The sequence below is a fragment of the Tamandua tetradactyla genome, chromosome 12, assembly GCF_023851605.1.
Source record: "Tamandua tetradactyla isolate mTamTet1 chromosome 12, mTamTet1.pri, whole genome shotgun sequence".
NCBI classification, from domain to species: domain Eukaryota; kingdom Metazoa; phylum Chordata; class Mammalia; order Pilosa; family Myrmecophagidae; genus Tamandua; species Tamandua tetradactyla.
Genome location: NC_135338.1, coordinates 18,210,314 through 18,233,511, shown reverse-complemented (window position 1 = coordinate 18,233,511; position 23,198 = coordinate 18,210,314). Strand labels below are relative to the sequence as shown.

At 46.0% G+C, this 23,198-nt stretch overlaps 2 pseudogenes; one reads left to right on the top strand and one right to left on the bottom strand.

Moving 5' to 3' along the window:
• Positions 1 to 15,344: 15,344 nt before the first annotated feature.
• LOC143651348 (acetoacetyl-CoA synthetase pseudogene) lies at positions 15,345 to 16,803 on the bottom strand (annotated as a pseudogene).
• A 12-nt stretch (positions 16,804 to 16,815) lies between these two features.
• LOC143651347 (immunoglobulin lambda variable 9-49 pseudogene) lies at positions 16,816 to 19,177 on the top strand (annotated as a pseudogene).
• Positions 19,178 to 23,198: the final 4,021 nt, after the last annotated feature.

Here is a 23,198-nt window from a genome sequence, read left to right as displayed (position 1 = left end):
ACATAGAGTTATTTCTGTGTGTACATGCCCCTATGGCACCCTTTAGCTGTTCTCTCACTCACTATAATGAGTGTCTGACAAAATTCAGCAAAGTTGGAGCTGCAGGGATACAGCTGTCAGACATTGTCACTTTCATAATAGTGGTAGTAAGTGTAAGTATAGTTTTCAATCAAGAGACACATTGATGTGTGAGAGCATCCCTGTTCCAATGCAGGAACTATGGATGACTCTTCTTGCTGTACAGTCTTAGTAGTGACATCAAAAAAGAATTTGGGTAAAAGGAATAATACTCTGCCCCTATGCTTATTTGTTTCTCAGTGTTTGCCTTATGGCCACCAGAAGGTGGTGTGTGAGACTTGTGAGTTAGGTTACTAGGCTAGGCAGCTTTTCAACCACTCAGCTGGCTCCGGGGGAGTTGGGCGAGTGGTGTCTTCCCTGATGTGGGACTTTCCTGCACCTATGATGCACCCTGTGACCCCATAAACTCTTGTGTCTGGCTCCCTCACCTCCTTCCATCTGAATTAGGTCATCTCTTTTTCTTTTGGGGGCCTTTGTTTACATCTGGTCCAAACAAGGGCTGGTGGACAACAAGGATCCAGAAGGTTTTTCAGTGGAGTAAGTCTATTCTCAGAGAAGTCTATTCTGGTGATAAGACACAGCTTGGGGACAAAGACCTCAAAGTAAAGCCTGAGAAGAAAGAGCTCTGAGGTCTCTTCATCAATCTCCCGAAGTTCTATGACAGAGTTTACTTAAAGGGACCCTTGAGTCATGTAGAACTTGAGCTTCTCCTCTTGTCCTGACAAAAGCATTTACCTCTCTAGACATGGCTGCACCTCCTGCTCACAGGCCTAGGTGCTGTTCCATCAGCTGCTTCCTCCTAAGGCTCCTATGAGGTGCCAGAACTATAGCCCTGACCATGAGCATTATCTAACCATAATACCCTAATATCAGGAAAATGAATAATGGGGGGGCCCAATTTTCATGAACACCCTCCTTTCCTGGGGCCAGTAGGGAGGGAATAAAAACAGCCCAGGTTCACTGGGGACCTCAGGGGCTGTGTTCACCATGGCCTGGCCTCCTTTCTGTGTGCTCCTCTCACTGGTAAGGACAGGCTGGAGATATCCATGGAAGCCTCCAGCCTGCATCAGCAACTTGCCTTGAGACTGCTAGTAGCCTCACCTTCCTCCCTGAACCAACACCCATGCTTCTCTGTGTCTGCAGTTTCCTCTCCTAGCCTGTAGTGACTCAGCCATTGTCCCCTCTGCATCTCAAGGGTCCTCTGTGAGACTCACATGCACCCTGATTAGTGAAACCAGTGTACGTGGATACAGGATATTCTGGTGCCAGCAGAAGTCAAGGGGATTCCTTGGTGTTTTCCAAGATTTGTGTCAGCCTCAGATAAGCACTAGGGCTCCAGGGTCCTGAACTGATGCTCTGGATCCAGGGATGCCTCAGATAATGTGGGCTTTTTGCTCATCTCTGGGCCACAGCCTGAGGATGAGGCTATTACCATGGGATGTGGTACAACAGTGCTGTCCTCAGTGACAGAGGCAGGTGTGAAGTGGGACAAAAACCCTATGGCAGATGGCCTATCACTCTTGTACTATTAATGATAAACTCCATTTACTCTGATTATTATAAAAAATTTCACAATCATGCAATATACAGACTCTGAGAGGAACTGGCTGCTGATTCCACATGGTCCTGAGGACCTATGGGATCCAGACAGCAGCCTATGAGGATGATTCCTGTCCCCTCAGCAGGCGGAGCCACTTTCTGACTCAGAGACACCAGGAGAACCCCCAGGGAGGACACCATGCCTTCCCCATGGGCCCACAGCAGGGACCCCAGCACCAAGCCCTGGCCTCTCCATGGGGTCCAAGAAAACAAAAAACTAAAAATTAAAATTCAGTTTTATTGATGGGCGAAAATGACAAAAATCTTCACTTCTGGGAGCTAGAAGTGGTGTAATTTGTCATCCTCTAGTGGTGAGGATAAAATGGAGTGCAAAGGCTATAACAAGGTTATATCTCAATTACAAAGGAGGTTTTAGCAACTAGTAAAGTCTATAGGATACTGTTCTAGTTTGCTAGCTGTGAGAATGCAACATACTTGAAATGGAATGGCTTTTAAAAAGGGGAATTTAATCAGATGCTAGTTTACAGTTCTAAGGCCAAGAAAATGTTCCAATTAAAAAAGTTTATAGAAATGTCCAATCTAAGGCATCCAGGGAAAGATACCTTGGTTCAAGAAGGCCAACGAAGTTGAGGGCTTCTCTCTTAAGTGGAAAGGCATATGATGAGCACAGTCAGAGTTTCTTTCTCATCTGCAAAGGTACATGGTGAACACAGTCAGGGTTCCTCTCTCATCTGGAAGGACACATGGTGAGCACGGTGTCATCTGCTAACCTCTTCTTTCCTGGTCTCTGGTTTCATGAAGCTCCCCAGGAGGCATTTTTCTTCTTCATCTCCAAAGGTCTCTGGCTTGTGGACTCTCTGCTTCATGGTGCTGCAGCATTCTCTGCTCTCTCCAAATTTCCCATTCTCCAAAACGTTTCCTTTTTTATAGGGCTCCAATAAACTGATCAAGACCCATCCAAATGGGTGGAGATATGTTGTCACCTAATCCAGTTTAACAACCACACTTGACTAAATCACACCATCCAAGGAGATGATCTGATTACAGTTTCAAACATACAGTATTGAATAGGGATTATTCTACCTTTATGAAATGGGGTTTTGATTAAAACATGGCTTTTCTAGGGGGCATACAGCCTTTCAAGCCAGCACAGATACAAAGGCTAACACCTCTTTAAATTCCAAATTAGACAGTGCCACCCCTTATAAAACTTGATGAAATATGGTGTTTTTGAAATTTAAGAATTAAATATATCATGTAAAGAACAGAAAAAAGGTTTGTTTTGGTGATGATAGAAATTACATATTAAAGAAGTACCTGTGTAAAAGTTAAACAGCTCAATCAGCCTAATAGCTACCCTGTGTTAAATTAAGGAAGATTTTGAAAAACCAGGAGGTTATTCACATAAAATTAATTCCTCCCCTTGGTTTCAAATATAGTAAAGGGATGAAGGCACTACCACAAGCAAATTATTATTCTACAATGTCCAGAGTCTCAGTTGCCTCCTGCTTTCAATTAAACTCCATGCCCAGTTGGTCCTGGAGCTGGGAGCTGGAGAGTGAAGCCCTCCATGTCCCTTGGATCTGTCCTTTCCCTCAGACCTCTGCTGCCCCTGCTTGTGGAACATCCTGTCCTAGCCCCATCCCCTGTCCTCTCTCCATGAAGTGTGCATGTTTCTGAGTCTGACAATTCACTCCCCTTTACTGAGAATATTGAAAGCTGCCCAAATCCATAGAGGGTGAGGCAGCTACCATTAGGATGGTGACCAATGTCTCAAGCTTTTCTCCAACCACATGTGCCACCCTCCACACCCCTCCCCTCCCACCCACTCCTCACTTTTCCTCAAGCATTTTGTATTGCCCTTTTTACTCCTCTGGGGGGAGCACCTGCTGAGCCCAGCTCTAAGCCTGCTGTCCCTTCTCCCCCAGGAGGACTCCTGACACTCTGCAAGGCTAAGATTTTCTTTCCTCTCCTGGGGTGCTCCCACAGAAGGTGCTCCCTGGACCACAATCTCCTCTATGGTGTCACCCCCTCTCACTGTGGACCTTTATTTCATGTCTGCTCCCTCTGTGGGGGCAGGTGCCAGCACTCATCTTATCACATTCAGGACAAGCATTGGACATCACATGGGGTAGAACCAGATGATGTTGATGGTTGTGTGACTTGGTGCTAAGAAGGAAAAAAATCCTGACATTTATGCCTTTGGGGTCCAGGCTAAATGAAAGTTCTCTCTATACACCATAAAAGGAAAGGACCAGATGTCAGAGCATGTCCTAGAATATCTGCTGAAAGGCCCTTGTGAGTCTGGGCCTGTGGGAACCATTTGGAGAATCAAGTCAGTCAGGACAGTGGGTAGGGGAGGGGGATGGCAGCTGCCTTCACCTGCCCAGAAACAATGTGAGAGCAAACTTACACTTAGATTCCTATAATACTTAAAACAACCTTAAGAAAGTCCAGACAGAAAGCATCTTTCAACAATAAGAGAAATTCATGTGACACTTAGAAGCAAATCCTAACTTGAAAGGTTCAACCTAAATATGCCCAAAGTACAACTTTTGCTTAGGGAGATAAAGACTGACTTCATAAAAGTAGGAAACATGGCTGCACTATTTTCCTATAAATGTTAAGTCTAGTGAAGCTGTTAGTTTGCCCCACACCACTAAAATGAATTAAATCCCTATTTAAATTCTCAAAGTTTTTGTATCTTTTTTTAATGATAGCTGCATTGCCAGCATTTGAAGAAGCCACTGAGCAATTTTCCATCCATGAAAACACTCCTTCCAGGCAATTTCCCTGAACAGGCCCCCATGACCTCCAAACAAGCTCAGCAGCCCCTCATCTGATGCCTGTCCTGATGGAAAATGTGTATTAGCTTTTTCCAGAATCTTCTTTGGTGGTGTTAAGCCTTCAGCATGCAATTTGTGCACATGCTTGCAACTCCAATAGACTTCCTGGGAACTGAGTAGTTGTTTAGAATCAAGTGTGGGGTGTCAGATTCAAAAAAGGTAGGAATCAGTCAATTGACATTCAGGCGTGGAGAGGGAAATCTTGGAAGGAGGAAATCAGCAGCTGGGCTCCTAGGCCTCTCAGCAATGGTCACTTCCTTCCCTGTGACCAGAAGGGAATACTTTGGAATTATACTGTGTTTCCTGGGCCCTGAGCTCATTGATGGAAACTCAGCAGCTGTGTCCTCTCTGGCCTGGCAGAGTCCCCTGAGGAAGGACCTTGGTGTTGTCTCAGCAGCTTCTTCCTCCCTGGGCTTTCCCAAGGGGCAACCCAACAGTCATCCTCCTCAGTCCACAGGATGAGTTCAGCTCCAGCCTCAGGGCTTGGGTCCACCGGGGTCTGTCCACCATGGCCTGGCTTCCTCTCCTCCTCATTCTCCTCTCACTGCACAGGTGGGGACAGGTCTCAGAGACTCAGCACAGATCTCCAAGCCTGCCTTAGTTCCTCCAGGTCAGAGACAATGGGACATTGACTAATCCATCATATGAAGAAGTCCATTCTTTTTGGCTCAGTTCTAGTAAAATGTCAAACCTTGTTTTATTTTACAAAATAAAATATAAATCAGAAGAGGGAGCTGCTTGCTGATTTATGGACCCCCCACCTTGTACCAGCCAGATTGTCTCCTGTGGCTCTATCCTTGCCCCCTCAATCCTGGTCACCCCTTTAGTATCCACCTCAGAGGGGCCACCAGCCCATTAAGAGCTCAGGTGCTCAGAGTTCCTAGGCCTGGTGGTGCCAACAGCAGATTGACCAGCAGGTGATGCTGTGGGGCTGTGCTCATGGTGAGGGCGCTGGGCCCTCCCAGCTGGGAAAGCATTAGAGGGTTGTTGGGGAGGTGAAAAAAGTGAGATCACTGAGCTGAGACCAGACTGCAGCTGTCAGGCCATCAGGACCCTCAGGCCTCACCCCAAGGGCCCCAGTCAGATGACTTCCTCTTGCTCCTTTCCTTCCTCCCTGACACAGAGACATTGCTGAAGGCCTGGGGCCCTGGGTGTCATAGGGGACAGGGGCATATTTGAAGGGAGGAACTCCTTTCTCCTGGGGCCTGAGAGAGCTTAAAGTCTAAGGGGAGCCCAGGTTTCATGCTGGAGTCTCTGGAAGCAGAGATTTAGCACCTGTATCAAAACAAAAGCCCCTCCTTCACCACCTTCTCACTCTGCTCAGGTGAGGGCTGAAAAAATGTCTGAAGGAGACTCCTCATGGGGTCCCTTACCTTCTTGGACCCTCCTCCTTCCTCTCTCATTTCACTGTCCTCTGTCTCTCCCTGATCCACTATGTGTGGCCCAGGCAAGGCTGACTCAGCCACATTCAGTGTCTCAAGAACCAAGACACATGGCCATGGTCACCTGTACTGGAAACAGCAACAGCATGAGCAACCAAGGAGCAGCATGGCCACAGCAGTGCCCAGGCCAGGTTCCAAGACTCCTGATCTGCAGGAATGACAATGAAGTTTCAGGGATCTCAGAGATGCTCGGGCTCCATGTTGGGGGAAGTGGCTTCCCCAAGCATCATCGTCACTATTGCTCAGCGTGGACAGCAGTCTGAGTGCTTGCACTGGGCTCCAGGCTCGTAGGGAATGGAGACAAAGCCATAAGTGCTTCCATTGCCTCTTCAGTCCCATAGGAATGATGGGCCTTGGACCTGTGAGAAGACATGGCTGGATTCTGGCTGGACTGTATTGGGGAATAGAAGGAACTGTGAAATGAAGGTTCCCTCTTAAGACAAGACTAACAAAATTCAGTGGAGAGTGATTTGGTGGTGGCTCAGTGGCAGAATTCTCTCCTGCCATGCCAGAGACCCAGGTTTGATTCCTGGTGCCTGACCATGAAAAAAAAAAAACCCTCAATGGACCCACTTAGAATGATTAGAATGATCCTTTCAATAGATAAACCTGTACAATCCAATTCTAAATATATTGAGTTCTCTCTGACAATGTCATTACAAATGAACATTTATAAAGAGGAGAGGAGCTAAAAATATTTATCTAATTTCTGATTTTTTCATAAGGAAACTGATAAATGTGATGCCTGGAAGTGCATGGGTTTATCCCATGGTGCCAGGCCTGGACTCATTCCTGGGAGTCATCTCCCATATTGCCAAGGAGACTTTCACCCCTGGATGTCATGTCCCACTTAGGGGGGAAGGCAATGATTTCACTTACAGAATTGGGCTTAGAGAGTGTGAAGCCACATCTGAGCCACAAAAAAAGTCCTCCAGAGGTGACTCTTAGGCACATCTATAGGTAGGCTACCTTTTCTTCTACATTCATAAACTTCACAAGAGTAAGCCTCAAGATCAAGGGTTTGACCATTGATTTGGGTGTCACTGATGTTTAACACAGTATCAGGGGTTTCCCCAGTGGTAAATTTTAATATTTCCATATTTTTTCTCCTACCCTTCAAGGAACTTTGCCAATATTTTTTTATTATCTGCCTAATGTGTTCTGGGATATATCCAGGCAGTACATTAAGCTTTACAGGATTTAATTTTTGTTCTGGGATCCCTGTGTTTCAATTGTTTATATGAGCTATACAGACAGGTTGAGTTAGATTATGTGTTGCATAAAATTTAGGTTCTGGACAAAATAAACCTTTCTTCCTTTGGTCTGAGAGAGTAGGTGCTGTTCTAAAATATAGGTAATGTCTTCCCTACCCTGTGTTCTGAAGTGCTTTACTGCTGACCTGATTATCCTTCATTATTATTTCTGAATACCAGGTTATACACATATAGAATAGCTGGTACAAATCAAGAAATAATAATTACCACTCTGGACAGATTGTGACTATTACAAGAGCTTACAATGTAGGCCTCTGATTTCTTATAAGCATTTTCTAAGTGAGACCATACGATAATTACTCTTTTGTTTCTGGCTTATTTTTCCTCACCAAATGTCCCACAGGTTCATTCACAATTTTGCATGCTTCACATCTTTGTTCCCTTTTGGAGCAGCACAATATTTGATCATATGTATACATTGTCATTCACCAATCTACTTGTCAGTCAGTGCATCCTTCAGCCACCTGCATTCATTAGACATCATTTATAATGTCCAAAGTCCACATCCAGCAACACTTTCAATTTTAGATAATTTCATTGTTCCCAAGAGAGTGGTAACCAATAAACACACCTTCATCAATAGCTGAAAGACATTACTATGCTTCAATATGCATTTCTATTTTATAATAATTTAGAAAATGATACTAAAGTCCATATGAAGAAATAGATTATATTTGCAAGGAGGTCTGCTAATCCTATGGAATAAGGGAATGATCATTGTCATTTCAACTGGACTTTTCTCCATAGATGCTCAGAAGTTCATATTCGTGCGGGACACTGCCAGACTCACTGCTTCACTCCCAGCCACTCCTGAGTCACTCACCCTAGAAGGGCACTTTCCATCAGCAATGAGAAGAGGGCCACAGAGGTCATGAAATGTAACTAGAAATGTAAGCAAAAACAAAACAAACAAGTAGATGAAACTAATTTTATTATGTACATTATCTTCTAAATATATTCAAATATTATTTTGACCTTCAATCAATGTAATAAATTATTAAAAGAAGAGTTGATTTTTTAATCTTGTGATAAGTCTCCTGGACCTGGTGTTTCCTTTATAATTATAGCAGTTCTCAGCTCAAAATTGTGAATGAACCTGTGGGACATTTGGTGAGGCAAAATAAGCCAGAAACAACAGCAACATGGGGGCAGAGGCTTGCATATTGCAAAAGCAATATAGAGTACAGGGAGGCAAACTTTTTGGGTATAGGAGCATTTTACAAATATTTATTACATTTCAGGCACAGTGATCTCAGTAGTGACTGCTCAAATTGTCCAATGTATAGGGAAAGCAACTACAGAAAACAAATAATGGAATTGACACGAGTGCATTTCAATAAACCCTCATTTAAAAAATCAGGCAGGGGTCCAGACTTGATCATTGCATCTTATTTGCTCACTGTTGGTCTAGATTTCCATGTAACAGATTCTCTTTCCTCCCTCAATGGCCACTTTAACCCAGATACAGGTCCAGGAATCTATTCTGCTGGATTCCCTCCTCTGCCTCCACTCCTCTGCTCCCCCGGTCTCCCCATCTAGTTCTGGACCCTCTTACCTTAACCTCTCTCAGCACTGAGTCTGATCTCACACTGAGGAGACCCTCCTTGGCTTAGGAGGGCTGTGTGGTTCCTCATGTTCCTCAGAGTGGAGCAGCCCCAGGATGAGCTGAGCTCTCTCTTCCTCACACTGGCTGCCTCTCCTCTCAGCACTCCCTGGGCTGTTTTCCCCTTAGGGGTAAAACAGGAGGGGAGGAGCCAGGAAGGTTAAGGGGGCCTTCTACCTGCCCCCAAGGGAATGGGACACCAGAGAGAGGACAGGCAGGATTCTAGGCTTCACAGCTAACAGGTCTTATTAGGTTTGTTACTGTCCTTTGTCCTTCTGGTTACTGAATCCAGAGCAAATTCCCTCAGTGAGCTACTCAGCTGAAAATGGTCTTTTGTTATTTCCTGCAAGGGAGGCCCCTCACTGAGCTCCTGGCTTAGCTTAGGGAGGGTCTGTGTTCTGTGCCCTCTGGGGCAAAGCAGTCAAGAGTTCTTGTCCCCTGAGGAAGCTCAGGCCAGGCCCTGCCCAGCCCCAAGCAGACAGAACTGAGGGGAGCTCAAGATAGAGGCCCTCCAGGTTGGGTGATGATTTGCATGTGGGATCCTCCCTCCCCTGAGTGGATCAACTGGGTAAAAGAGATGTTGGGCAGCTCTGGTGCAGCTGTGGGACTTCGGGAACAGAGTTCTTGGGGCATCTCCACCATGGCCTGGACCCCCTTCCTCCTCACCCTCCTCACTCTCTGCCCAGGTGACCTGTTGTCAGGGGGTCAGGAGAAGAGACAAGAAGAGGACACTCAGGAGTTGCCATATTTCTCTAGTCCTGGGGAAGTGACACAGTAATGACCTCAGACTCACCATCCCTGTGTGTTTCTTTCTTTATTCCAGGGTCCTGGGCACAGTCTGGGCTGATGCAGGAAGCCTCAGTGTCAGGGTCACTTGGAGAGACCATCACCATGACTTGCAAAGGGAGCACATTTCTTGGAGTACTTGGTGCAGGCTGGTACCAACAGCACCCTGGGGGCACCCTCAAGACTGTGATGCTTGGAACTTCTCGGCCCTCAGGGATCCCACCCCGGTTCTCTGGCTCCAAATCAGGCAACACAGCCTCCCTGACCATCTCAGGGATCCAGCCTGAGGACGAGGCTGTCTATTACTGCTCAATATTTGATGCTAGCACCCGCACACCCACAGTGCTCCAGACACATGGGGAAGTGAGACATAAACCTCCTCTACCTCTGTCTGGCCCCTTGCTTCTTCACCCTGCTTTAGTTTCCTGCAAAACTAAAAATTTAATAATAAAATATTTAAAATGAAATTCTAATTTACAGCTATTGAAATTGCTAAAATTATAAAATTTAACATGAAATGTTGGTAGGACATAAATCATGTAGAACCTTCAAGGTTGCTTGATGACCTATAAAATGTTATGACTTCTCTGAAAACCATCTTCTGAGTTTCTTCTGAAATTAATCATGCACTTTATTTGTGACTTAGAAATTCTAACTTCATGTAAATACAGGTAAACACACGCACATGAAAAATTATGTGTAGTGGTTTTATTTATAAGAGTCAAATGAGGAAAACAAGCATTTGGCATGTCAGCAGGAGAAAGTATAAACACATTCTTGTATAGGAATGTGAAGGACTGCTCGTGAAGCCATAACAGCCACTCAACTACTGAGCCATGTGAGCAGTATTGTTTTGACTCTCATTTCTGATCAGTGTCTATGTTGGAAAAATGCTACCCTCAAACCAGGTGAAGGGTGGGGGCTTGGGGTAGCCCTGGGGTCTCCTCTCACATCTCTGCCTCTTCTTTGAATCCACACCTTAATGTTTGTGCAGGGAGGAATAACAGGACAATGATATTTATTGCACATATCCTGTCCTCTCTTCTTTGAGTAGACTATCCCCCCTGCAGTGGTGGTGAGTAGCTGTCCCCTTCTTATCAGCCTTCACTGACACTCACTCTCCAGTCTCTGGTGTGGAAAGGGAGACCCACAGGCACTGCTGATGAGAAGCTCAGGCCCAAGCAGGCCCCAGGAATTTTCAGGTTCCTCCTTTTTAGCTGCATCCTCCAAGTGCTTCACAATCTTCTCTGCTGGACAATCCCTGGAAGGTCTGAAGTATCCATTCTTCTTGGCTACCTTGACTCCAATTCTGGCTGAGATACTGTGTAAAATTCACCTTTTACCTCTTAGAACAGGGAATGTGAGGGAGCAGTCCTTTCTTCTCTCTGTCTGTTCTTATTGCTATCTCATTTCTCTTTAGCTGTTATTTCCCAAATTCTTTAGCAGAGAGTGTGGCATCAGTAGAGTCAAGAAAATGCCCTAAAACCTTATGAGTAATTCTATGGCAGCTGTCATTTCTTCAATTTGGGGCACACAAAGCAGTCATGGATTCTTCTCGTCTTTCCCTCAAGGAGAAGGAAGTTCCTCTTCAGAGCTTTCTTCTCCCTCCACCCCTGTTTTATGATAAGCAGAATATAGGAGAATTATATTGAAATGACACCAGACAGAAAGCCTCGTTTCTGAGCTGACCCCTTGGATGCCAATTCTAGAAAAACAGAAAAGAGCATGCCATAGCCCACTTGCCACTGTATACACTAGGGCAGAAATTCTAGGAGCTAGTCTGGCTGCAAAGAACTATAAACTCAGGCAGGCATGGGGCAGGCATACAAAGTGCAAAAGAGTCCACAAAGGGCATTCCAAATGGCCTAGGTCCTGCCAGCTTTGACCTCCCTGTCCAAGGAGCACATGGGTTTTGGTAGCATGGTGACTGCTTCAAGGAAGCCCTCATGACTCCACCTTCTGGGTTCACACTCCTTTGGAGACCCATCATGCACTATGCCTGAGGGCATTTGGAGAAGGGATGGTGGCCCCTACTAACGTTAAGAGGGCAGAGACACTGGGTTTCTGTCAAGGTAGCTCCATTGCCCTCTCTGTCTCTTTCCCTTTTAGAAGTTCATCCCAGTGCTCACTGATCACCCACTCTAAGGAAATCCAGCAGCCAGTTGGGGAGTCCTCCTCATGGGGGGACCTGAAGCTTCTTGTCATAGGATCTGTCCATGAGCTTGGGAGTGGACCCTGCAGTCCCTGTCACATGCTCAGAGGTTTTCTGACCTTCACAACAGCTTCACAGAAAATTAGGGGGAACCCTGAACCAGAACCACACAGCAAAGCTGCCCCAGAATTTCTGACCCACAAAAATGTATTTGAGAATCAATGGATTTTGTTTTCAATTGCAAAGTTTGGGGTTAATTTGTCACTTCACTATAGGTCACTAGTACAGCCTGTTTTTAAGATATCAATATAAAGATCTGTAACTTCCATATATTAGCCTTCCCTCAAATGTTTTGACTCAGAGGGCTCCTGCATCGGGTTTGTCATGACACCGCACTCCTAGAGCAAACTGAGTCTTAAACCAGAACCCACAGTGGACACAGCCCAGACACGCAGCCCCAGGAAAGTGTCTATGGTGAAATCTCAGCAGTTACCTGCACATCCACAGGCATCCTGCTGAGAACCACCTGTGATCATAAGGTCTTTACAATAGCATCTTACTGAGGATTCTGCATCTTAGAGGAACTAAATTGATGTCCAATTTCAATACAGCCTTGAACTGAGGGTGGAATAAACAGTTCCTAGTTCTTTCATCAATAGTGATGTCCTGCCCTCTGAAAACCAGGTGGCGCTGTGACACTGCTCTGTGCCTCCAACATTGGGCATCAGTCGGGACCAGTGACTCAAAGTGTTCCAGTCCTGGGGGGCTGGGCCTGTGCTCAATGCTGTGGACTCAGCAGCTGTGTCCTCTATAGCCTGGCAGAATCCCCTGAGGAAGGAACTTTTTATTATCTCAGCAGCTGCTTCCTCCCAGGGCTGTACCAAGGGGCAAACACAACCTTCATCCTCCTCAGTCCACCGGGTGAGCTAATCTCCAGCATCAGGGCTCAGGGACGGCCTGGGCAGGCAGTGGATGGGAGCACATTGGCATGAACAGCCCCTCCTCTGGCAGAGGGTGGGGGAGAAAAGGAGGTCTGGGGCAGACAGCTCCACTGTGGGTCCAATAGGTCTGTGTCCGCCATGACCTGGACTGCTCTCCTCCTTGTGCTCCTCTCCCACTACACAGGAAGAGACAGTCTTCAGAGACCCTTGGAAATCTTCCAGCCTTTGTCAGACCCTCTAACTCAGACCTCAAGCAGCTTTCCTAGTCCATACTCCATCTCCCATGTGTATCTGTGTTTACAGGTTCCCTCTCCCAGCCTCTGCTGACTCAGCCACTCTCCCTCTTAGTGTCTCAGGGAACAACAGTCAGATTCACCTGTACCCTGAGCAGTGGTATCAGTTTTGGTGGCTGCAGCATATACTGATATGAGCAGAAGGCAGGGAGCACCCCTGTGTTCTTCCTGTACTACTCCTCAGACTCAGACAAGCAGCAGGGACCTGCAACCCCAGTTAAGTCTCTGTTTCCAAAGGTACCTCAAGCAATGCTGCATAATTGCATTTCCTGAGGCTGCAGTCCAAGAACAAGGCTATTTCTATGTGATTGGGGATACAGTCTTTGATTATGTCTATGTTCTCTTATTAAAATAAATTCTATATGTACTGAATATACATGGATATAATTTCTAGCTCCTAATGTCTTACCCCATTTTATCATTCAATGTCTCTGAATTATCAGGGATGGAAAAACAGGGCCTAAACAGCAAACATACAAACAGAAAAAAAGTCTATTATCATGACAACTATGTGTTCTACCCCTGGATGGCCATATGGGGTAAATAAGAGCCTGTGGAGCTGGGATATTCCTCTTGGAGGAAAACATCTCTGCCTTTGGTACTGTTCTCCTTGGGTCAGAGGACTGGGGAGGCTCCAAGGGATGGACAGTCCTCAAGAATATGAACACTGCACATTAAGGTCAGAGCATAGATGTCCCCTACTCTTATATCACCTGGGACCAGGGCTGGCTGAGGTGCTCTGTGGCCCAGCACAAGATATGAAGATGTGAGGTGTGCCTGAGGATGTGGGTCCTGGGAGAAGTCTAGGTACAGGGCTGACCAGGCTCACTCACTGGTGCCTATGTCTTCAGTTGTAATATCAGGGAGAGGGGTTAGACATGTGAGAATTAGGGCCCTGAGACCAGCAAATGGCCCATAATTGCTGTGGAACCCTGATCCTACTCCAGGGAAGGGTGGAGGTAGGTCCAACTGATGTGAATTTCCCACAGCTGATGCCTCTCAGGAGCCCTGGTGACCCATGTGTGTGGTTCATGCTGTGCTCACAGGAATTGAGGTATATCCTCCACTCCTTCCACACCCCTTTGGAGGTTTGCCACCCTCAGGGTGTAAGGGTGGGTACATGGACCACCAGAAGCAGGAACTCCCAAATATAGCAAAAAATAACCCCAGCCCAGGAAGCTCCTGAGCAGGCCTCAGATCCTATGGTCAGTATCTCCTGTATGCAGAGCTGTGGAAACATTATGGGTTACCATGGTGATTGGTACCCAGGGCTCCCAGGCAGAGGCCCTGCAGTAGGGACCTCCTTCTGGAGTTCTAGACATCCCCCTGGGTCTAGGAAGAGCTGTCATCACTGCAGGAAAGCTGAGCGCATCACCCATGCCCCAAGAGCTCATTCCATGTACCCCATTGAATCTGCCTGGGAGCAACGCCGTATCAGCTTTTGTCTCCTACTGTCACTTGTGCAACCAAACCCAGGTGTAATGCTCTAAACTTGGTCTATCTTTATGGGGTCAATGAAATGAACCTTTTTTCTTCCTACTTTCTCAATGACCAAAGAATCATTGTGGGTCCAGAAGCAAAATCACTTCAATACATACTAGGGAGGGAATGACAGGAAGGTCAGAGGTCCAGAATGTGTGACCCAGGAGACAGTTATCCTGCTGCTTTGAACTCAAAATGCCCCCTGCTCCTGGCTACCGTTTCCTAAGCTCTGTAGCCTTTAGCAGGGCTTGGCTTCTGTCTTTCTCCTCAGATTTCAATCTTTAGAGCTCCTGAGTTCACAGGTACAGCCCAACCTTTCCACAAAGGAGATAATACTAAGTCCCCCCCCCCACTTCTAAGATGAGTCTGGGGAGGTGGTGCATCAATAGGCTGATATGAACGATATTGTGGATTCTCTTCAATTGGGCAGGGCTGAGCCATTTTTAGGAAGAGGACCATATGCTCCTCCGGTCCTTGCTGTTCTGCAGCCCATACAGGTTGTCCATCATTTCTTGAAGGCTTCCACAATGTTGTAGATGCCTGAGCGTCTGAGCTGCCAATTCACACTGGTTTGAGATTCATGCATAGAACTTGGGCATGGCAGAGGAAACCTGTAACAAGGAAGGAAACTTAGTCTGGGAGCAGAGGGGTGAGTGGGCATTCAGCAAGCTGATTTGTTACCAGCCCACACACTTCTAAAATGACAAGAATGTGAAAAAGTGCAGAACAGAATAGCATAGCTTGCCAATTTCCCTTGTGTCTTGGTGCCCAAGGATTAAAGTTGAGTGTGCTGTCACTGCATCAAGCATGATGATGGCCCCCAGTATTGAGGTTGATCCTGTATTAATCCTTGTGCACCCAGACACAAGGGAAATTGGCAAGCTATGCTATTCTGTTCTGCACTTTTTCACATTCTTGTCATTTTAGAAGTGTGTGGGTTGGTAACAAATCAGCTTGCTGAATGCCCACTCACCCCTCTGCCCCCAGACTAAGTTTCCTTCCTTGTTACAGGCTTCCTCTGCCATGCCCAAGTTCTATGCATGAATCTCTCCTTTGTACACAGGAACAGAAGAATTCTGGCCCATGAAGCATGAGATGAGGTCAGTGTCACATGGGATGGCACCCAGAAGGATGCTGGTATTGATGTATCTTAGACATATTTTTAGATTTAAGTATTCAGCAGCAAGCCAATGGACAGAATTATGAGAAGGACCTGGAGACTGCAAGTTTCCACTGGTTTCATGTCCTTCTCTTCCAGCACAGAGACCCACTTGGCCCTGTTCTCTAGAATAGTGATGCCTACCCATCGATCAAGTCCCAGAGCACACTGGGTGTGGGAACCATGGGGGAGCCATCATACAAGACCAAGGATGTGCCTGCGGCCAGCACAGTCACAAGCCAATTCCACCCCATACAGTCAATTGCAGTGTACTGCAGGATGATGTCTCTGCAGGTCATGTTGCCATGAAGCACATGCCCCATCAGGTGCTTGAGGAGGTTGCCCTGATTTAATGTACCAGTCACTTGGGAGCACCCATTTTGCACAATGAAATACATTAAAGAGAGAATAGTTGAAAGGCAGCTCCTCAAACTCTGGGTTGGGGGCTGACTATCCTGTCCTGCTTTCAGAAAAAGAAGTCAGAAAGTGATCTTTGGTATCTTGGAAATGTCTACATTCTCCTTTGTGGTGATATAAGGTATCACTAACTCCATTTTCAAGTCTGACAACCCCTTCTCGACCTCCTGCATCTTTTCCATGTAGCTGTGTACATTGCATTGTTCACCATGGCCTCCACAGAGATGATAAGCTTCATCTGGCTTTGTGAAAACCAGAACATGGTTAACACCAAAGTCTGGGAAGGTGGAGGTCCAAATGGCATCAATGCTGGCATGTTCTCCACAGCATGTGCCCATTTGGGCAAATAACCAACTACCCAATTTCATATCTTCATGTCCATTTTCCTCATTGTTGCAGCAAAGAGGGACACTCATTGCCTCAATTCCTCAAGAGTCACCTTTATGATTTTTTCTTTGTCTTCCCATGCAACAGAAAAGGAGACCTGGACATTGTCTTTGTGTTCCCATAGGTTTCCAGGATAATTCAGATGACTGCCTTTAAAACAGTCTGGCACATCCATACTCCCTTTTGATGTGTCCACAACCTCAGCATACATGCATGAGAAGACAATGCTGCTGAATTTCTGTAACTGCCCAGTAGTCTGAATAGGACTCCACTGACCAATGGCACAAGTCAGTATAATTTCCCAGTGCCTGGCTGCTGGCAGCACTGACCACTGCTGGGAAACAATTTTTCTGTGTGTGCTTCCTGCTGCCAAGCACCCACATCACCTGGGTTCCATGACTTCCTTGTACCTGGCCCATGGTTCTTTGGACTTGGCTGTGGTGCACCAAGTGTGAGCAGGGGTGACTGAGCGGGGAGCATGGAATTAGCATGGCTTGCTGCCCTGGTAAGACATTATGTGCACCTTGTCCTGAGCCCCAGTTTAATATCAGTTTGATTGTAATTAATAATCTAATATTGTAGCTTTTCCCTGATCTCAGTTATTGTAGGGATAAGGATCCAATGACCTTATTTTTATTATGAATATCCTTCAGCCATTTTCATGGATTTTCTGATGCCAGGGATAAATGATGTCATTTTCCATAGGAAGCCCAAGTTCACTTCTACTCCCTTGAAGTGAAAGCATGGAACACAAAGCAGGAAGTTCCTGGGACTGTGGGTTGGAAGCCAACTAGGCTGACATGTTATAAACAATCCACAACTAGGCTCTGCAGGGTGAATTAGATCAGGCTCCTCTATCTCTAGTGATCACACAGGTCCTGTGGGGTGGGGTTACAATGAGGATTCCAACTCAGGGAATCTGGAATTGGACCTGAGGCTCTGAATTTCTAATTAGAACCTCCACTGACAAAATTTATGGTCATTTTTAATAATAATAACCCAGGAGAATCACATAAAAAGGGGGGAGTACTCAGCAGAAATGAAAGAGCATAATCCTGAACTGAGAAAATGAATGACTTAGATCAAAAAAGAAGTTCCCAGGGCAGGCAGAAAGCAGGTAAGAAAGGACTATGTCAAGAGGACAGAAAGTGGGAGGCACTCCTCTTTCTTTAGCAGCAAGAAAACCAAAATGGCACTCATCTCTGCCTGAAATTCCCTCAGCCTCTTGTCTTACCTCCCATTGGCTTCTCCCCTACATTCTTAAGCACTGACTGTGCACACCCTCTCACCATCCCAGATCTTACTCTTGATGACCTTTTGAATCTTCAGTGCCCTCTCTCTTTCTACCCCTCTTCTTTCCCCAGGCCTCCTCAGTTAAGTATCATGTCTCAATATCAGGAAAGCTACAGACATTACTCCAGATCCTTCTTTGGATGTTGGCACTCACAACCCCTTCCCTATGTAGAACCTCTAATCCCTTAGTTTGTCAAGGACAGGTTGGCTGGTTCTCCTTTATTACCCACACTGAAACCTTCTATTTCCTGAGTTGTCCTCATTTTTCATTGAATTTAGTGAACCATGTGACATGCTCATTTATTCTCCTAAACCCTCCCATCTTCCCCTTCATCTGATCATGTGAGAGATAAGATAGGAAGAGACCCCTGGCCTTTTGAACAGCCCAGAAGTGAGTTCCTGACTAGGCTGTCCCAGTTTTTTGGCAATGTATGTTTCTAAGCCATGTAGTGTGTGTGAGACATGCTGTCCTCTGAGGACTCCTTCAGAAATGGGAAGAATTTCTAATTCTGATTGAAATGGCCCAAATAGAAAAGTAGAGGTGGATTCTGGTAGTTGACAGGGATGGGCAGAGGTCAGGTCCCGGAAGGGGGGCAAGAGTCTCTGTCAGGGCCACAGTCATCTGACCCCAGACACAATAGAGCTGGGTCTGGGCAGTGGGGGGCACTGTGGGCCTGTTGCTGAGGGTCTGCAAGCCCTCAACTGAGACACCTGACCCCTACCTTATCTCTGTTCAGGCTCACTAGGTCACATAGCTGGGCCCACTGTGGGCCCTGGGAACCTTAGCCAGGCCCAGCCCAGGCCCTGCACACCTAGCAATGGCACCAGCCACTGAGGCCTCCCTAGGGCCCAAGGAGGGAGAGGCAGCCAGGGGGAGAGGAGACCATTTGCCTGTAGGCCCCTGCCCCCTGGGGACTGAGGGAATAAGAGAGGCATGGGCCATATCTGCCCCATTAGAGTTCTGGTGTCTGCACTATGGTCTGAATGCCACTCAGCCTCCCCACCATCCTTGTCCACTGCACAGGTCAGTATTGTCCTCAGCATCTTGATGCCAAGAGTACTTGGAGGTACTCACAAGTTACAGACGTCCTTCACTTCCACCCTTCCCCCAGACCCTAACTGGTGTCTGTGTTTGCTAGGTCCCTCTCCTACCCTGTGCTGGTGCAACTGCCCTCAGTATCTGCCTCCCTGGGGGCCTCAATCAAGCTCACCTGCACCCTGAGCAGTGAGCACAACACCTACCATATTACATGGCACCAGCAGAAGCCAGAGAAGAGGCCCCAGTTCATGATGGACGTAGGAAGTAGTGGGATGTCTGGATCCAATGGGGGTGGGATCCTCAATGGCTTCTTGGGCTCCAGCTCTAGGGTTGACCACTACTTACCCATCAATGACCTCCAACCTGAGGACAAGTCTGCCTATTTCTGTGAGGCAGACCATGGAAGTAGGAGCATCTATGTGTAATGCATAGTGACACAGACAGAGGAGAAGTGAGATGAAAATCTCCCACTGATGTGCTCTGTCCCCTCCTCCCTCCACTGGTTTTGTCAGCAACTTGAGGGAAGCTTCCTCACCTGCCTGCAGTCTCCACCTACCCAGGTGTGTGGGTCATTCACTTCTTGTGTCAGAGAACAGTCTGTCTCTGTGCTCTCTGATCATGCCTGTTTGTGACTCACAACACAAGATCCTTTGTGCTGCAGACTATTTTTGCAGGAATTCTTGTAGCATGTGGGATTGTATGTGGAAAAATGTGGTTGTCCCAACTCACTAGCCTCATGGTGGATGTTTAGTTTCCAGGCTATGTAGAGCCAGCCATTCACAGGTGCACTCAGCAGGACTGCCCATCAGATCCTGTTACTTTCATCCCTACTCAGTATTTGTGATCCATTCACACAGAACAGGGCTCTGGCACTTCCATGGATATCTGAGACCTTGACCCTGACTCCTCACTGTCCCATGTGCACACTGAGCTCCCCCCATCATTCACCACACCCAAGTCTCCTCAAAGTATCCAAAGGGTTCAGATCAGCATACTTCTATGAGCTGGTAAAAATAAAATGGAAACATTTTTATACAGCAGGATGGGAGTGGCAGGGCTGCCTCTGCCCCTGAGACTTTGAAAGAGCCCACCATTGTCCTCCCCAAAGTGAAGTGGTTCATGGCCAGGAGAAAGCCCTGGTGGAATCACTCCCTTCACTGATAGCCCATGTGGACATTCAAGACAGGACAGGACCCTCTTCTCTGAATGGCCATCATTGCTGAGACCTTGGATATTAGCCCAGGATGGCATGATAGCAAAAGGAGTATGGCAAAGAGAGGCCCTCTGGGCCTGGCTCAATCTTTACTACACATGGGACCAGACCTTGAGGACCTCCCTCCCAATCCATAGAAAGCCAACTTGTTGTAGAGAATAAAAACATGTTTATGCTGTGCATGGAGCAATGTATGGCAATAAATCCACATACTGCCGATCCATTATTACCATTCAAAGAAGTGAGGGTCATGTAGAAATCCATGAGTTTTTAGAACTTCCATCCTACTTCATTTATTTGCTTTTCTGTAATAACCCAGTGAGTCTGAGGGTTTTGCTTAAAATCACCAAATTGATGGTGGTTATAGGAGGACCAGCTTCTCCTTCATCACAGTTCTAATTAAGGGAACATGAGAACTGTTCCCCTAGGCTCTCCAAAGTGCCACATTCTCCAGATTGTCCTAATTAACAATGACTTTGATTCAAATGCTGCAGAATCTCCACATGTACCCTGAACACCTGCTCAAGTTAAGGAGGACATATTTCTCCTACCAAGTGGGAAAGATGTGAGATTTAAAGTAACTTTGAAGAGACATCACAATTTACAATCCCTGCTATAGGAGTCTAAATGGGTGTCACAAGTTGGGGAGTGATGTCTAATTCTTGTCTTTTCTCAGTTCCTAACCTGAGATTGGTTTTCATTTAAAATAGTAATCACCTAGGCACTGAAATTTCACATTTTTTCAGAGATTTCCTGGGAAAGTTATTCATAGGAGAACATTAATGCCCACCTGATCCCACTACTCAGCCTTCTCCATGAGGCCCCATATTAACTGGTCCTGGAGGAAGAGGGCAGGGGCTGGGGACAGGGTGATTGAAAGACTCACAGAGAATGAGCACTGTGGTCTGAGGTTGAGAATCCCTTTCACAACAATAACCTCATTGGACTTTTCACTAGTCCACAAGGATGGGGAGCTGAGGCATGAGGCTGGGGGTGAAATGAAAGACAAGCCCAGAGACATCTTGAACTTGACCCTAAAGATTTTACTGATGTTGGCAGGTTGACAATCTAAGGCTATATTTAAGCAGAGGGTTGGCTTTTCCCCTGACTATTGAATAAAGAAGGAATAAAGTGATGACAAAGGTTGGAGAAGACCACACCCAGGGATTCTGGTGTCACAGGTAAGCCAGTAATGGGCATCAACACTCAGGCAGGTGAGGAAGCCTGGGGAAGGTAAACAGATGGAGGGGAGACTGTGGGCATGGTGGAGAAATTCTGTGTCCACTTCCCATGGGAGAGAAGGTACTCAACAGTCAGCAATGGGCTCCAGATTCCCAGTGTTTGGAACTGGCCAGGATATGAGGTCAAGCCTAAGATCACTGCTCCATGGATAGAAAATTTCCCCACTGTGGGATTCTAAATTGGAAAAAACCTTCATGACAACAGGGATTATTTTCTGTTTTGTCATCAATGTAGTTATGGTGCTGAGAATATTGCCTGACACTAAGTACAAACAATTTGCATTTATTTAATGAGCATATGGTCTCACCTAAAATGAAATCCCAGAAAGAAATTCAGTGTGAAGCAAACATCATGCTTATTGTTTTCTTAACACTTTCAGATTATGTATTTCAGTTCATTGGAGAAGAGATGCCAAGGACAAACCCTGACCCCAGCTCTGAAGAACAGGAGAGGAACATGGACTTGAGCTCTGGATGACTTCCTAAACAGCATATGTGAGGTTAGAGCCTGGGACAGGTGACCCATATGATGGACTGGACTCCATGAGTTCATGTGGAGAAGGTATAGAAGGTGGAGATGGACCCCCACATCCTAAGTAAGAAATTACGGGTAGTCTGTAGATGGCAGAGCAAATTCTGAGCAAAGAAGGCAAAGTCCATGAGCAAATAAACAGCAGTATATGGGATAGTTTAAGAATGTCTGTTAATGTTCCACTTAACTAAAATCCTATAAGATAGATATTTATGAACAAGAACTCAAATTCCACCATGTAATAAAAATTCTGATATTCCACCCCATAAATCAGACTTCCATCCTTAAAGGACATTGGTAGGAAATGCCTTAATGTAAAAATGAAGCAGTTTGAAACTCACTGTCCAAGTAAGTGATGTGTCTGCAATGGGAAAAGTGGATGAAGGAGTCAATGAATGATTGAGAATGTATGAGCCATTCTGTACTTAATTCTAAGAAACATGATCCTTTTTACTGTAAATTTTAAGATCCACTTTGATTCCTTCAATTTCTAATCAGTTCAATCATTAAGTATACATTATGGAAACAAAAACACAAAGTAATTTGCGGGACAGGAGTTGGAATCCAATGCTTTAATGTACAAGATTTTGGGAACATAAAACATGTATGTACATGCTTAATCACATATCAATTAAGTGATTTGTCTCCTATTTGCATTAAAGTTCTTGAGGAGGGTGAAGAGTAAAAGATTAAGCAGAAGAATCACAGTGATGATGGGTAAAAGTGGACAATGGGGAAAATGATTCAGCACAGCATTTTTCATTTCAAAAATATCCATAAAAACGAATATTTGAAAAAATCTCTCTCCCTATCTGTGTTGATGGGCACATATCCTATTTTAAACAGTTCGTCAAGTTGCCAAAGTGGATGCTTCCACCATGAGTTCACATGAGAGATCATCTAATCCCAACAGACAGAGAAGGAGCTAGTGTGGTGCATTGGAAGGCAGAAGAGCTCAGTGTTGCAAAGGACAAGGTAGTGAGTGTGGCTGGAAAATGAGAACAAGGAGAGGGTGCTGTGAGATGGGCTGTGGGAGTGGGCAGAGGCCAGAGAGTGAAGGGCATGTCAGAGACTGCTAAGGGGTTTGAATTCTTCATGAAACAGCCATGAGGAACCACCAAAGCCATGAGGAACCTGTGTGCCCTGACTGACTGGAAGGAGAAAGCTCTCTCTGCAGGCCATGGATAGGGAATGCCCCAGGGAAGATGATGAGTGTGGCCCTGGACTATTTACGAAAATAACTCGGCAGCCTAAGCACGGGGGCCATTTGTACAATGAAAACAAGTGGAGAAGGGGTGCATTTTCTGTCTATTCACTCTCCAAATCTTATCAAGTCCTTTGGAGCTTTTAGTGAATGTCATCTTTTGAACTCTTCAAGAGATATTTTCCTTCCTTGAGAAATGCCAATTCTATCCTGTTCCTTTGAAGAGCCTCTAACCACTTTTCAAACCAGGTCACAT